This window comes from Triticum aestivum, chromosome 5D (assembly GCF_018294505.1).
Source record: "Triticum aestivum cultivar Chinese Spring chromosome 5D, IWGSC CS RefSeq v2.1, whole genome shotgun sequence".
In the NCBI taxonomy this organism is placed as follows: Eukaryota; Viridiplantae; Streptophyta; class Magnoliopsida; order Poales; family Poaceae; genus Triticum; species Triticum aestivum.
Genome location: NC_057808.1, coordinates 351,029,597 through 351,047,274, shown reverse-complemented (window position 1 = coordinate 351,047,274; position 17,678 = coordinate 351,029,597).

The following is a 17,678-nucleotide window of genomic DNA, read 5'->3' as shown; positions in this document are numbered from 1 at the left end:
CAAATCTGGACGGCGAAAGAAGCCATTCAAACAAAACAAGGATGGTCCATCCAGTTTGGACAGAATACTCGATCGGCCTTGCCGAATTCATGGCACCCTTGACAAGCCTGCTAATCATACCAACAGAAATTGTTGGGTCTCTAATCAGGCCGATAAGCTCAATACCGAATAAGGGGAAAGAGCCGCCTAGCGAGGACGATGATGAAGAGCCTCGCCAACCGAACAGAGGGGGAGAGAAGAGATTTCCCCCGAGGTCAAAACAATGAATATGATATATCTTACACATATTACCAAGAGGGAGCGCAAGCGTGCGCTAAGGGACGTCTACGCCATAGAGCCGGTCGCCCCAAAATTCAACCCATGGTCAGCCTGTCCGATCACCTTCGATCGCAGAGACCATCCGACCAATATCCGTCATGGAGGTTCGGCAGCATTGGTACTTGACCCAATTATCGACGGATTCCATCTCATACTTGTCCTCATGGACGGCGGCTGCAGTCTTAACCTGCTTTATCAGGACACTGTCCGCAAAATGGGTATTGATCCATCAAGAATCAAGCCCACCAAAACCACCTTTAAAGGAGTGATCCCTAGCGTTGAAGCCCGTTGCACGGGCATCATAACATTGGAAGTAGTCTTCGGTTCGCTGGACAACTTCCGAAGCGAAGACTTGATGTTTGACATAGTCCCCTTCCGCAGTGGCTATCACGCACTGCTCGGATGAACCGCCTTCGCCCGCTTCAATGCGGTCCCGCGTTATGCTTACTTAAAGCTCAAAATGCCTGGACCCCGTGGTGTAATTACAGTTAATGGAAACACGGAGCGCTCCCTCTGTACCAAGGAGCACACCGCGGCCCTCGCAGCCAAGGTACAAAGCGGCCCTATTAAGCCGCATACCATATCAGCCATCAAGCCCCCGGACAAACAAGTCCGGTCAACTGTGTGCGAGGACAACTCGGCAACTCCAGAGCTAGCCTAGCAGTTTTGCCTCCGTCGATTGCTGCACACACCCCCAGCATTTGTACCGCGTGTGAATAATTATGCACTCAAAATACCTTGGGCATCAACGGAGGCACAATACGGATGGGTCTATAGCACGACTACACCCTATATGACCTTGACCTTTTTTTCTCTTTTTTATTACTTTTCCCTCTCTTCTTCAATACCACAGGTGCATTAAAATCTAGCTATTCCACGATGAACAAGGACTCTCCCCGAGCCCGGTTTCGTAAGAATGGTCATGGACCGTTCCTTTCAAGGAACCTCCCTCAATGACGAAAGCGACGCAGACATGCGGCAGGATCTTCAAAGACCACCTTTTTGAGGACCTGTATGGAGCTCTTCCTTTACATTCAAATTCTTGGCATGTAAAATAGCCTTGGCCTGCATGCCATCCTCTATAAGAGTACATTTTAAACATATCAAATCAGACTATAATGGAACATTTTATTTTCCTACCTTATTCAGCATTGACCTACTCCATTCCGTCTTCGCGACCAATGGACAGGCACAAAGTGGCATTAATGGCCAGGGGCTTTATTTTGCCACAAACATTCAAAATCAACAAGTCTGAACACTTTTACAGTATACTTCGGCGTCCCAAATTTCTCATTATATGCATCGGCTCCAAATCATGTCTTTGGTCAATAGTTGGGTTGCCCGGCTCCTGTGCTTACCACCTTACGTTCTGCTTGTGCAGCTAAGGTAGTAAAGGGAGAACTACTGCGATTATGTTTCTGGCTCGCTCAGTCAAGCACCTCAGTAGAGAAAGCCGAAAACTGACTGTCATGATGCGACGCGAGCTGGTCAGCAATTCGGTGACTTACTAAATCTCTAGCGATTTCTTCCGTATTATATAAAGGGCTGGTCTCCACCCGGTTAGGCATCTCAAGCACCCAAGTTCGGCTAATTGAACGACACAAGGGGCTACGCCTCTAATTCTATTGTCAACCTCCTCTGGCCAAGTGAGAGTGTTAAAGCTGCATAGTCCGATTGCCTCGTTCACTACACGATCACCTCCTTTACGGAACAAGACGTTGGAACAAGTGTGGTCACGTGCTATTCCGAACACCCTCGTAGCATCTACATGGGGGCCGAAGCCGACGACTGGCAAACTTTCAGATATAACAAACTGCCGCACAGGAGGAAAATACTTTGTAAAAAACAAAGCAAGCATGTTATACATAGGCCTTGTTTCATAAACAAACAGTTTGGACAATCCGGATACATTCATTCAAACATAAGATCCTTCGAGCATTGACCCTCTATCAAACGGGCACCCTCCAAGACGTCTCCGAAATAGCACTCCGGCATGCGGTGGTCCTTGCCTCCAGGAGGGCCCTCAATTGCCACAACGGCGGCCTTCATTTTCGCCCAGTGCATCTTGACACGGGCGAAGGCCATCCCCGCATCATCTATGCATGCTGACCGCTTGATTGCATCAATTCGGGGCAGCGCATCGCCGAGTCGCTGCACTAGGCCAAAATAGCTGCTCGGAAAGGGCTCGGCCGGCCATAGCTGGACTATAACGTCCTTCATGGCCAAACCGGACACCCTGTGCAGCTCGGCCCATTGCGCCATCTGGTCGTTCAACAGCGATGAGCGCTCTTGCGCTATGAAATGCGACCAGAATAGCTTCTCCATCGTGTGCCCCTCCTGGGCCCGAAAGAACTGCAAGGCGTCGGCAGCACTCTTCGGAAGATCCGCGAATGCATCTGGAGAACTCCATAGTCGAGTGAGTAGGGCATACTTCTGACTGCAGAATTTACTCTGTAAAAGGAAGCACTTACCAGCCGCTATCTGCTTGGCCTGCTTGATCTCCTCGCGCGCCCCACGGGACTCGTTCCGCGCCTCATTGGCTCCCTGGAGAGCCTTGGCCAGCTCGGCTGCTTGGGCTTTATTTTTCTCTTCCAAGGACTCGCACTTATTGACAGGATCCTTGAGTGCCTGCTCTACTTCGATCTCCCACTCCTTGTATCGGCGGGGGGCGGCCTATTCGGCCTTTAAATCAGCGGCCGCTTTGTCAGCATCCGCTTGGCTTATCCGCGCCTGCTCCTTGGCCTGGGCGAGGTCGCCCTTCAGGGTCTCGACCGCGGCTACACTTCCTGCAAATGAAAAGGAGCTTAGCCTCCGCATGGTTACACATTTGGAATGTATAAACATTTTTCTTTTTCTCGCAAACATAACCTGTTCCTCATCAAACCTCTTGTTGATGCGGACGAGAACCTCATCAGCCAGCCCCAGCTTCCGCTTGAGCTTGGATACTTCGGCGGCCTGGGCGGCTGCCGCTAACAGCGATGCCTGCTTTTTCAAAATAGACAAGTACATTATGTCCTGCGAATACTATCGATCCTCTGTTCGGCCGCTTTTTCCACAAACCGAACAGAGTCTCAGGGGCTACTATCTATACACAAGCATATTTTTTTCATATGAACAGTGGCTAAAAGTTCTTACATCGCATACCTCGAAACCTATTAACAGGTTAGTGAAGGCTTCGTTCAGCCCGCTCTTAGCGGACTGAACCTTTTCAACCACCGCACCCATTAGGGTACGGTGCTCCTCCACGATGGAAGCGCGTTGAAGCATCTCCATCAGTGTGTTCGGCGCCTCCGGATTATCGGAGGTCGCCGCTGGAGTTGACGCTCCCCCCTCCCTCGAAGGGGGTCGCTTATTCGGTTCCGGAGCCACTTGGATGTCCAGAGTAGTGCCCGGCTGGGGGCCAGATTGGTCGAGGCCCCGCCCATAAGTCTCCATGGGGATTTCATCCCCCATGTTCTCGGCAGCCGAGGCATTACCCTCTGGCGCCGTCTTGGCAGTCCCCCGTGCCTCTCCATGAACTGGAGAGGTCCTTCGGGATAATACCTCGGCATCATCCGTAGTAGGTGGCGGGGAGGTTCGCGGAGGCGATTCGCTCTCCATCATCTCTGACGCCAGTGAATTCCCCGACGATGAAAATAGTTGGGGAAGATCGCGGGCCGGACTGCAGCACATGATTTAATATGATTCCCACAATTCGGAAAAAACCGGATGTGTGTAGAGCATCTTTAGATACTTACGACTCGGCTAGGGGCTTGACCCTTGGCCAATGCTTGGGGGCGGCTTCGTCGTCCGTATCGGAGTCATCGGACATTGATATTTTTTCCCTCTTGGACGCCTCCGCCTTCGGGTCTATGGAGGCCACCCTCTTCTTCCCTTTGGGAGGAGGGTTATCTTCTTCTTCCTCCTCTTCGTCCTCGTCTTTGTCCCCCTCATGGGAGGAGGGAGCCTCGGTCCCTCCGGACACGACGTCCGGAGTACCTTTATGGTGGAGGCCACTTTCGGCCTCCTGGCCTTTCTTCTTCTTGTTCTTCTTCGTTGGCGCCCGGTATGGTGTCGGGACCAGCATCTTCATCAGCAGAGGATTGGCTGGGTCTTCGGGGAGTGGGGCCGGACACCTGATCCGCTCCGCCTTTTTTGTCCAACCCTGTTTGGAGGAGGAATTCCTCAGCATTCCCCCTTTCTTTATTTTGATGAACTAAAGCTATGTTCAGAAATTTAATACTTACGGGGGTGGCCGGATGATTACAGTCCAGGCCAATGACCTCGGACGTCTCCGGCCACGACTTATGAGTCTTGAAGAGCAATTTCCAAATCTCTTTGTGCGTCGTGGCGAAGAAACGTTGCAAGGTCCGCAGACCCTCCGGATTAAACTCCCACATTCTGAGAGGCCGTCGCTGGCACGGAAGGGTTCGACGGACTAGCATCACCAGGATCACATCAGTAAGGCTGGTGTTCTTTTCTATGATACTCTTGACGTGCTTCTGTAGCATCAGCACCTCGGCAGACGACCCCCAGTCCAGACCTTTGTTGGTCCACGACGCAAGCCGCAGCGGGGGTCCGGATCTGAATGCAGGTTCGGCCGCCCACTTGGTGCCGCGTGGTTCGGTGATGTAGAACCACTCCTGCTGCCATGTCTTGACAGTCTCCATGAAGGCCCCTTTAGGCCATGTGAACTTGGGGAGCTTGCTCACCATGGCGCCACCGCAATCGGCGTGCTGCCCCTCGACCACCTTCGGCTTCACATTGAAGACCTTGAGCCACAAGCCGAAGTGTGGGGGGACGCGAAGAAATGCTTCACACATAACAATGAACGCCGAGATGTGAAGGAAGGAGTCAGGGCTAGATCATGAAAATCTAGCCCATAATAGAACATAAAGCCGCGAACAAAGGGATGAAGGCTAAACCGTAGCCCGTGGAGGAAATGAGCGATGAACATGACCCTCTCACCGGGCTCTGGTGTGGGGATGACTTGCCCTTTTGCGGGGAGCCTGTGTGTGATTTCCGCAGTCAGGTACCTCGCCTCCTGGAGCTCTTTGACGTTCTCCTCCGTCACGGAGGAGGCCATCCACTTGCCTTGAGCACCTGATCCGGACATTGCTGGAAGGGTTGGTGGCAGTAGGAAAGGTTGAAGCTTGGGTGGTAGAGCTTGAGGATGGGAAGGCAGAGGTAGGAAGAGGGCGTGGGGTGAGAGGTTGGATCTTTATCCGTTTATATAGGCCATGAATATCAAGCGCCCCCCTCAAGTATTAAAACTCGCCTGTTCCCAAGGGGTCATGCAAATGACACGCTTGGATTACCCAAACCCGTATTGATGAGAATCCCGCAATAAGGGGACATGATCTCTGCTTTGACAAGACGTATCAATAGAGGCCGTGCCTCGAAACCCAGGGCGGGAGGCCAAAAAACGGTTCGATATAATGATAAGGCCGGGTCCAACGTCTCGCCGAAAAAAGCTGTCAGTGGACATGACTTATTTTGTTCAAGTATTTTTCCCTTGTGGTTTAGGGTTGTAACTGTTTCACAGAGCCGGATATAGTTCTCTTGTTCATCTGCTTTGGTGTATTCGGAGGAGGAACCCGCCTTGCAATGCCGAAGACAACCTATGCACTGGATACATCGTCATTGAAGCCTGGTTTAGGGGCTACTGAGGGAGTCCTGTATTATGGGGTCCTCGGGGAGCCGGCCTATACTACATGGGCCGGACTGATGGGCCGTGAAGATACGACAGAAGACCTTCCCCCGTGTCCGGATGGGACTCTCCTTTGCGTGGACGGCAAGCTTGGCGTCCGGATGTGTAGTTTCCTTTCTCTGTAAACTGACTCTGTACAACCCTAGGCCCCTCTGATGTCTATATAAACCGAAAGGGTTTAGTCCGTAGAGGCTAAGCCAAATCATACAGACTAGACATCTAGGGTTTAGCCATTACGATCTCGAGGTAGATCAACTCTTGTAACCCCTATACTCATCAAAGGCAATCAAGCAGGAAGTAGGGTATTACCTCCATTAAGAGGGCCCGAATCTGGGTAAAACATCGTGTCCCCTGCCTCCTGTTACCTTCGATCCTCAGACGCACAGTTCTGGACCCCCTACCCGAGATCGGCCGATTTTGACACCGAGAGGGGGGCTGCTACTTCACACTTTGCTAGGTGAACCTCGATTTGGGGGGGGGGGGGGGGCATGCATTCATAGCTTAGTATTCCCTTCGTGCCGACACGAGGGGGGCTGCTAGCTACTTCGCACTTTGCTAGGTGAACCTCAGTTCGGGGGAGGGGGCATGCATTCATAGCTTAGGATTCCCTTCGTGCCGACATGAGGGAGGGGGGCTGCTAGCTACTTCGCACTTTGCTAGGTGAACCTCAGTTGGGGGGGCATGCATTCATAGCTTAGGATTCCCTTTGTGTCGACACGAGGGGGGCTGCTAGCTACTTCACACTTTGCTAGGTGAACCTCGGTTGGGGGGCATGCATTCATAGCTTAGGATTCCCTTCGTGCCGACACGAGGGAGGGGGCTGCTAGCTACTACGCACTTTGCTAGGTGAACCTCGATTGGGGGGCATGCATTCATGGCTTAGGATTCTCTTCGTGCCGACACGAGGGACGGGGCTGCTAGCTACTTCGCACTTTGCTAGGTGAACCTCGGTTGGGGGCGGAGAGGGCATGAATTCATAGCTTAGGATTCCCTTCGTGCCGAAACAAGGGGGGGGGCAAGCAATATCGTGCGCTTTGCGAGATAGGTGCCACATCAAAGTTGCATTTGGTATTTGAAAATTAAACCACCCTTTTCATAAATAAATTTGGTCCACATGCAAGTGTGTTCGTGTTATGACCCTCTCCCGCGCCATTTTTTGCCAAATTTATGAACATTATACAAGTCAGATAATGTCACATCCCTAGTCCTGGTATGCACTAGGCTAGCCCTTTATGTTTGCATCATGTTTAAATTTTCAAATGAACTTGAAATGGGGGATGTTCAAACCCTAGCATCAAAAGGAATCCACCAGGTTCAACTAAAATGCATTCAATGTTTCCGAATGCCCTTAAATAATGTTTGTTATATTTTGGCAGAGGTTTTGAGCCCAACCAAAATTTATGAACATTTTAAGGAATTATTTTGGGCATTTGAATTTAAACCATATTGTACTTGAGTTGGGGTTATAATTTCCATAAATCAAATTATAGCTCCAATAATTCTGAAAACATCTTGTGGGTCCTTGGATTAATCCATTTAGCTCCCACAATATTTTTCAGAAACATGAAAAAATGGTTTCGTTTGTAAATCGAATCAAGACATATTGAAAGAAATAGAGAACTAAAACAAATATAGAAAACAGAGAGAGAGAGAGAGAGAGAGAGAGAGAGAGAGAGAGAGAACTCACCTGGCCTTACTGGCAGCTCACTAGCGGCATAGTAGACAGCCGGACTGCTAGGCCTAGCCCAGCCCCTCGCGCGTCGTCTTCCTCGCGCCTACTGGCGTTGCATGTGGCGCACGCATAGCCGAGCCGCGGCCACCTCCTGCTTACTCCTCGCCCTCGTTCGAGCGCCTGGAGACGCCCAGAGCCCCCTGGTCCTTCTCCCTCTAGCCCCCTTCCTCGAGCTCACCCGAGAGCGCTCTGCCATCGCCGTGCTTCACTTGCATGGCCATCGCCCCCCCTTTCGCCGCTTCGCCGTGTCTGGCATCTCCAACATCGAGCACCACGCCCCCACGTCGAAGGAAACAAGCCGGAGAGCTCCGCTTCGTCGCCATCGTCGTCATCTTCATTGTCGGCCGACGAGGATCGCCATCGTCGCCCCGTCGTCCCCAAGCCTCCTCCGAGCCGGCTGAGTTGATCATCCGACGCGCTGTGAGCCCCTAGGCCGTCCCCCTTCCTTCTGCGCTCGTTGCCTCGCCTAGGCCGTAGTTCGACCGAAGCCGTGAGCCCCTCGCCGCTGGTGATGACGCAGACACAGACATGGTCACTGCAGCCCGTAACCGAGCACACCAGTGTGCTCAGCACGTCTCCGCGAACCCGTAGCCACCAGAATATCCCCCTCCCACGCTCTCTAGCGCCGAACCCGACTGCTCCCGAACTCCGGCCACCGCCCAAGTGGTCGCCGCCGTCGACCCCGACCTCCCTACGCCCAGCCGCGTGCACCCCTGGATGCGGGCGAGCGAGGGCTTCCTCGTGGTGCCCTCAGTGCGCCCAGCCGCTGCCCTAGTGCCACCCCGGCGAGCCGCCAGCGCACTGTAAGGTCGCCGGCCCTTAATCCGGCGACGCTGACGTGGCACGATTAGTTAGGGTTAATGACACAGTTAGTAACACCCTGGGACACAGACAGCCGGGCCCCACTGCCTAACTAACTGGCTAACTAAGTAAGATTAAGATTAATCTAATTACAATGGGCCCACGTGTCAGCTTTGACTATGCTGGTGTGGGCATTGACCCGACCCCACCTATCTGTGACCTAGGCAGCACTGGGTCACTTAACCAGTGGGCCCCACTGGTCATGTTGACTGGACCAGCCCGTTGACCTGCTGACATCGCTGATACATCATGCTGATGCAGTAAAGTTTTCTGGAATTAAAATAAATCAGAAATGATTTATAAATTTTAGAAAAAATACCCCAAGCTTCTAAAAATCATAGAAATTCAACCGTAACTCCAAATGGAATAAGTTATATATGAAAAATTATCAGAAAAATTCAATCTATCCATCTGTACCTTTTTCATGCATGTTGGAACAACTTATATACCTACTGATCAGGTCAAATCAATTAAATGACATTTAAATAATCACATGTGGAGTTTGAATTTGAATCTTGGATTCCAACCAACTTCATTTAAATTGTTGCTAGTTGCATTAGCTCAAACCACAGCATATTGCCATGTCATGATCATGCATCATATTGTTGCATTGCATTGATTGTGTTTCCTCTCTGTTGCCGGTAATTGTTCCCCCTCGGTAGACGTATGTTCTGGCGATGAGATCGTTGACACTGATGAAGACTCAGTGCTATCTTCAAAAGTGCCAGGCAAGCAAAACCCCCTTGTTCATTCCGATACAATCCCACTCTCTTGCTGCTGCTCTCTTTTACTACATTAGGACAACAACGATTCAACTGTTACATGCTGCAGTAGCTGAACCCCTTTCCTTTGCATGACCTGTCATTGCGACAGTAAATAGATGAAACCCACTAGCATGAGTAGGAGTTGTTTGAGCCCTGATGTGCCTACTCATTCATGCTTGTTGTCATGCTTGCTATTGCTTAGAGTTGTGTCAGGTCTGATTCATCGGGGATGAATTGGAAAGTTGTGAGCATGTCCTACTGATGAGAGCTAAGTGTGTGAATGCGATTTGGTAAAGGTAGCAGTGAGAGGCCATGTAGGAGTACATAGTGGGTTGTCTCATTGAAAACGTCCTCAGAAACTGATTTCTGTGTTTGTGATCCATGAACAGTTACTACCACACATCGGGTTCCGGTAACTCGACCCCTCTCGGCTTATTAATCGCCTCGATCTCTGTCCAGGAGTTGCAACTAGTTTCGGGTGTTTGTAGGTAGTGCTAGTAGTCTACCAAGTGGCACCCAATATAGGTGGGCTTGGGATAGACTAGGTGCAGTGGCATGATGTACCAAGTGGCACCCGGATGGTGGGCTTGGGAACCCTGCTCACATCGTTTGGGGCCGTGAGCGACACCCCGGCCGGATCTCCTTGCGGATGGAACCGGAATAGGTGATAAACCTAGACTAGAGAGTTGTGTGGTTAGTCAGGTCATGGCCGACTCCCTCGCCAGGCTTCCGCTTGAAGGTTGCCGAGATACACGATGTGTACATGGTGGTAAGTGGCGAGAGCGTGTGTGAAGAAGTACACCCCTGCAGGGTTAACATCATGTATTCGAATAGCCGTGTCCGCGGTAAAGGACTTCTGGGTTGCCTGTATAGTTCATAGATAACTTGAAGTGGATACTCTAAAATGCGCAAGATAAGCATGGGTGTTATGGATGGCCTTCTCGTAGGGAGATGGGAGCGCATCCATAGTGGTGTAATGATTGGTGAATATGTGGACTCGTGTGCGCCACCTCAAAAGAGTTACTTGCAGTCGTAGTTTAGGATAGCCAACGAGTCAAACCTGGCTTGCTGCAGTTAAACTCCACCACCCCATTTTGTTGATACCGATGAATATGTAGTTAGTTCTGATGTAAGTCTTGCTGGGTACATTTGTACTCACGTTTGCTTAATTTATGTTTTTGCAGAGAGATTCAGTCTCGCTAGTAGTTCCGTGTGGACTTCGACGTTTAGCTTGTTACCTCAGCTACGATCTTGTGCCCTCGGCAGGGTCTTGTAGATAGTCAGGCTTCTCAGCCTTTTCATTTGTAGTTGTTTATACTCAGACAAGTTAAGCTTCTGCTTGTGCTTGTTGCCTGCATGACTTGAATGCTGGGTCATCATACCCATGTTTGTAATATCTGGCTCTTCGGAGCCTAATGAATAAATACTTTGAGTTGTAGAGTTTTGTTGTGATGCCATGTTGTATTTACACATATCGGGCATATTGTGTGTATGATTGAAATGCTTGGTATGTGTGGGATCCGACAACCTAGTTGTTTATCCTTGGTAGCCTCTCTTATGGGGAAATGTAGTCTAGTGCTTCCACTGAGCCATGGTAGTCCGCTACAGCCCGGTTTACCGGAGTCCTGCTAGCCCAGTTACTACTGCACCGGAACACTTAGACTGGGCGGCATGTGATGCACTTCGTTCCTGTGTCTGTCCCTTCAGGGAAATGTCACGCGGTGACTTCTGGAGTCCTGCTAGCCTGCTACAGCCCGGGTTCCTGTAGTCCTGTTAGCCCAGTTGCTACAGCCCGGATTCACACGCTGATGACCGACACGTTCGATGCTGGTTCATGTATGCTTGTCCCCGTAAGTTAGCGCCACTTTGGGTTCACGACTAGTCATGTCGGCCCGGGTTCTCTGTCATATGGATGCTAGCGACACTATCATATACGTGAGCCAAAAGGCGCAAACGTTCCGGGCCAGGTAAGGTGGCACCCGTGGGAATACCGTGCGTGAGGACGCAAAGTGATATGATGTGTTACATGCTAGATTGGTGTGACTTAGAATCGGGGTCCTGACAGCTTTGGTATCAAAGCCTGACTGCCTGTAGGATTACCAAGCCAAACTGGTCGAAGTTGAGTCTAGAAATGCTTTAGTTTTATAAGGGAATTGATTGTGGAAGGGAACGTAAGGCTCTTTTTACTCGTTTACCTTATGCCCTTCTGATCTGAGTCAACCTCTTCTTTTCTACGGGGATTAAGAACTAGGCTTCTCATCTTTCTACCAGGATCACGTGTTACTAATCCGTAGACTTATAAGATTGTTGGTTAAGCCCGAGTTTTGTTCCTACTACTTCCATGTGTTAATAGTTGGTCTCGGAAACTTGATATTATGATGTTGAGTGGTTATGCCACCATTTTGCATGATTTCTCAAATATTTTTGAGCATTTACACCCGTTATGCTGTCCGAGTCATCCCAGGTTTCTTACTAGTCTGATGCATTTGCAAATCCCTTCCTCCCGTTCTCGATGTCCCTTTGGGCCAGATTAAACACGCTAATCGGTGTGTTGAAGTACTTCATTGCCTCGACATATATGTTGGAGCTATTATTATGACCCTAGGTGTCTTAGAGAACCACCCAGTAATCTAGCTCTGATTTGTATTCCCAGTGTGATGATTCTGGCCATCATTCTCGAAAGCATCCCGTGATGCCATTTAGTTAGTAGGCATTCTATTCCTGGGTTTTTGAACTCGAGGTTCACTCTACCCATTCATGTTGATAGTGTTTGCTAGTTCCTTTAGGATATTAGTAACATTTGCGATAGTCCTCGAGGTCCGTGGTATTTCCTTCTTCCAAATACCATGAACTGCTTATGGCAGAAGTTCTCTGAACGAAAAGATCACAACAAGAGTGCTCTTGACAAGTTCTCCATTCAAATTGTCAATCTGCCAGTCCTTCTTCTTCTGCATGGGTTATCCGGAAGAAATATATTGAACTTGTTCGACATACTAATCCATGCGTCCACAACTCAGAAAATTATATGTTCCTTGAGTTGTCCCCCTTCAGTTATATTCCGACCTTCATCTATTAATTGATAGTCAAGAGTATGTGTGCGATCGTGTTCATCGATGCCTATTATTCTTGTGGTCCGTCAAGCCATTCTATTTCGGAATGACTAGGAGAAACAAACTCCAGTACCTTGTCCACTTCGAGGATTGGGCCAAAGTAGTTGTATTCCGTGGATCAAGATGCCAATCCAGCCTTTGCTCCGTTCTACCTTGGAGTGTTACCATCTTTATGTCAAGAATGTCATGAGAATTGCACCACCTCTTATGAATTCTGGATGCAGTGATACTTCTCGCCATCATTATTCATTCCTCGGTCCCGTGTTGTTGTAATCGGAATGCCGACAAGTGAACTGTGATGTGTGAAATCAATACTCCTAGCAACCTCATTGCTTGGTAGTTAATGGACAATACTCTCACTCTTAGCATGTTGGTTACTAAACCATCATTCTAAGATTGATCGTGCTACCTAGTCCTTATTTCCGGTGCACTCTTCGATCAATGAGTTAGGATTGTATCAATCCCTCGCTCTTTTGATCATATCATCTTGCCTTGAAAGCAAGATTGCTCCCGAGCTTAATAACATATCGGTGGTTCGTGATTTTCCGAATATCTTCTCGAAAGTACTACCAGGTTGTCACCTGACCGCTATGTTGGGCTCGTGATCAAGTTGGTTTTTCCATAAACCACCCTTCCTCCAAGAATCTATGTTGGATACCCTGAACTAATTGTTTAAGCTAAAACAACAACTTGGAGAGTTGGAAGATAAAATCTTAATCCACTTAGTTCACTCCAAAGGGATATCTGGTGTGTGTGTGTGTGTGTGTTGAAGAAAGATATGACATCTTCATCGATTGGTCCTCGTGATCAGTTGTTGGATCAACTTGTCAAAACTTTGATTTGAGTGTGGACTATCGTCAAATCAAATCAGAACCAACGATATTCGTAATGTTGTCTTACTCGTGGTTGATCCCTCGGGCATACACCACTACATCCTTTGGTCTAACCAATGCTATCACCGTGTTCACTTAATTGTGGAATTCCATCTATATGGAAGCCTGTATAGTTTGTTGTTGAGCTCATTGACAACATTTTCATCTTCTCCATGATTCATGTTGAACATCTAAGTTAGCGTTGGAAACTTCTGAAAGCATTTTCTTCGTGCTAGCTCATGAAGTTTATGTTTTGATGGAAGAAGTGGCTTCCTCTAATTCGCGTGCATATGATGCAAGTTGCCGCCGTAAATTTGAGAAAGTTTGTTTCGCTTCCTCTGGAATCATCCCAAGTCAGTCATGCATACGTGCGAAGTATTCTGTGGTCTGGAGACTTGCAACCTTCATTCTATATGAATCCCTAGCACACCAAGCCACTGATTGATTGGTTCAAGGAAAAGAAGTTCTTAGGTGCTAATCCTTAAGGACCCAAAGGTACATGCGCAGGACTTCGCTCTCCGCAATGATGGTTCCTAATCAAAACTTGGTAGTGTTTCGTGGTAAGACTACTATGTGGTCATGCTTGTCTTGGACAACGTGTTCACATGTATGTAGCAGAACCAGCTCATGTTTTGGAGCTTGCTATCGTAGTTCACTCCCCGAGAATCTCGCAACGCCATCTCGTCGAATTGTGTTCCAAACTTTCTTTTGCAGACATGTTGAGTCTGAAGTATCCTGTTACTAACCAGATCTGGATCTCAGGTAGATATGATGGTTGGGACATTCCAACATTTGCATTTTGTTCCTAGCTTGCACCGTCTTTGTGCCATTTCACTATGGGCTGCCTCCTTAGTAATTCTTATTTAGGATCATCTTCAAAAGTAGTCCTACCATGGATTCCACCCATTTCCGATGATAAGAAAAATCATGCCTTGTGTTGTCTTCAACAAGCTAATCCACATCATCCATCCTAGTTTGAGTATGCCATTCTTCCGAACTCCTCCAAATGATCCCTTGAGATTTGCCTTAGGCTGGTATAGAGAGTCTCAGTGATCTCTATATCAAAAGTAATTCTTTTTGCCACTTAAGGTAATAATTCTACGAGTCATTTTTCCTGAGGTGCCCCGTTATGGTATCATGGCAACTCAACTCCTCGCTACGTTGACAACCGTTCACCACCTTCTTAAGTGTGGAATTGTTGTCTACCTAGTGAACCTTCGTCATCTGCTAACTTTCCTCGTTCCAGATGTGTGTTTTATGCCTCAACTCAAGAGATGTTCTTACGTCTCACTCCATGAGTTGATCTTGAGTGCCCGATCTTCGAGGAGATCATTTTCTATAGAGTTTCCTTCTGTCGTCATCGTGTTGGATAAAGATCTCGAAAGCAAAGACGTCAAGATCAATTTGAATCAATGAACCAACATCTTCGAGAAGGGCAGTTGGATCTTGAAGATCGTGATAGTTTTGTGACCCCCTTTCCTCTTACCTCACGTCTTGAATCTCGGGACGAGATTCTTGTTTAGTGGGGGCGAGTTGTCACATCCCTAGTCCTGGTATGCACTAGGCTAGCCCTTTATGTGTGCATCATGTTTAAATTTTCAAATGAACTTGAAATGGGGGATGTTCAAACCCTAGCATCAAAAGGAATCCACCAGGTTCAACTAAAATGCATTCAATGTTTCCAAATGGCCTTAAATAATGTTTGTTATATTTCGGCAGAGGTTTTGTGCCCAACCAAAATTTATGAATTAAGGAATTATTTTGGGCATTTGAAATTAAACCATATTGTACTTGAGTTGGGATATTATAGCTCCAATAATTCTGAAAACATCTTGTGGGTCCTTGGATTAATCCATTTAGCTCCCACAATATTTTTCAGAAGCATGAAAAAATGGTTTCGTTTGTAAATCGAATCAAAACATATTCAAAGAAATAGAGAACTAAAACAAATACAGAAAACAGAGAGAGAGAGAACTCACCTGGCCTTACTGGCAGCCCACTAGCGGCCCAGTAGACAGCCGGCCTGCTAGGCCCAGCCCAGCCCTTCGCGCGTCGTCTTCCTCGCGCCTACTGGTGTTGCACGTGACACGCGCATGCTACCTCTTGAGCACTGCGTTGGTTTTCCCTTGAAGAGGAAAGGATGATGCAGCAAAGTAGCGTAAGTATTTCCCTCAGTTTTTGAGAACCAAGGTATCAATCTAGTAGGAGGCCACGCACGAGTCCCTCGCACCTACACAAACAAATAAATCCTCGCAACCAACGCAATAAAGGGGTTGTCAATCCCTTCACGGTCACTTACGAGAGTGAGATCTGATAGATATGATAGGATAATATTTTTGGTATTTTTATGATAAAGATGCAAAGTAAAATAAAAGGCACTAAAAATAACTAAGTGTTGGAAGATTAATATGATAGAAAATAGACCCCGGGGCCATAGGTTTCACTAGAGGCTTCTCTCGAGAGCATAAGTATTATGGTGGGTGAACAAATTACTGTTGAGCAATTGACAGAATTGAGCATAGTTATGAGAATATCTACGTAAGATCATGTATATAGGCATCACGTCCGAGACAAGTAGACCGACTCCTGCCTGCATCTACTACTATTACTCCACACATCGACCGCTATCCAGCATGCATCTAGAGTATTAAGTTCATAAGAGCAGAGTAACGCTTTAAGCAAGATGACATGATGTAGAGGGACAAACTCATGCAATATGATATAAACCCCATCTTGTCATCCTCGATGGCAACAATACAATACGTGCCTTGCTGCCCCTACTGTCACTGGGAAAGGACACCGCAAGATTGAACCCAAAGCTAAGCACTTCTCCCATTGCAAGAAAGATCAATCTAGTAGGGCAAACCAAACTGATAATTCGAAGAGACTTGCAAAGATAACCAATCATACATAAAAGAATTCGAGGAGATTCAAATATTGTTCATAGATAAACTTGATCATAAACCCACAATTCATCGGTCTCAACAAACACACCGTAAAATAAGATTACATCGAATAGATCTCCACAAGAGATGGGAAGAACATTGTATTGAGATCCAAAAAGAGAGAAGAAGCCATCTAGCTAATAACTATGGACCCGATGGTCTGAGGTAAACTAGTCACACATCATCGGAGAGGCTATGGTGTTGATGTAGAAGCCCTCCGTGATCGATGCCCCCTCCGGCAGAGCTCCGGAAAAGGCCCCAAGATGGGATCTCATGGGTACAGAAGGTTGCGGCGGTGGAATTAGGTTTTTGGCTCCGTATCTGGTAGTTTGGGGGTACGTACGTATATATAGGAGGAAGAAGTACGTCGGTGGAGCAACATGGGGCCCACGAGGGTGGAGGGCGCGCCCAGGGGGGTAGGCGCGCCCCCCTACCTCGTGCCGTCCTGGTTAATGTCTTGACGTAGGGTCCAAGTCCTCTGGATCACATTCGTTCCGAAAATCACGTTCCCGAAGGTTTCATTCCGTTTGTACTCCGTTTGATATTCTTTTTCTGCGAAACTCTGAAATAGGCAAAAAACTGCAATTCTGGGCTTGGCCTTCGGTTAATAGGTTAGTCCCAAACATCATAAAAGTGTATAATAAAGCCCATCAATGTCCAAAACAGAATATAATATAGCATGGAACAATCAAAAATTATAGGTACGTTGGAGACATATCAAGCATCCCCAAGCTTAATTCCTGCTCGTCCTCAAGTAGGTAAATGATAAAAACATAATTTTTGATGTGGAATGCTACTTGGCATAATTTGAATGTAATTCTCTTAATTGTGGTATGAATATTCAGATCCGAAAGATTCAAGACAAAAGTTTAATATTGACATAAAAAATAATAATACTTCAAGCATACTAACTAAGCAATTATGTCTTCTCAAAATAACATGGCCAAAGAAAGTTATCCCTACAAAATCATATAGTCTGGCTATGCTCTATCTTCACCACACAAAATATTTAAATCATGCACAACCCCGATGACAAGCCAAGCAATTGTTTCATACTTTTAGTGTTCTCAAACTTTTTCAATCTTCACGCAATACATGAGCGTGAGCCATGGACATAGCACTATATGTGGAATAGAATGGTGGTTGTGGAGAAGACAAAAAAGGGACAAGATAGTCTCACATCAACTAGGCGTATCAACGGGCTATGGAGATGCCCATTAATAGATATCAATGTGAGTGAGTAGGGATTGCCATGCAACGGATGCACTAGAGCTATAAGTGTATGAAAGCTCAACAAAAGAAACTAAGTGGGTGTGCATCCAACTCGCTTGCTCACGAAGACCTAGGGCATTTTGAGGAAGCCCATCACTGAAATATACAAGCCAAG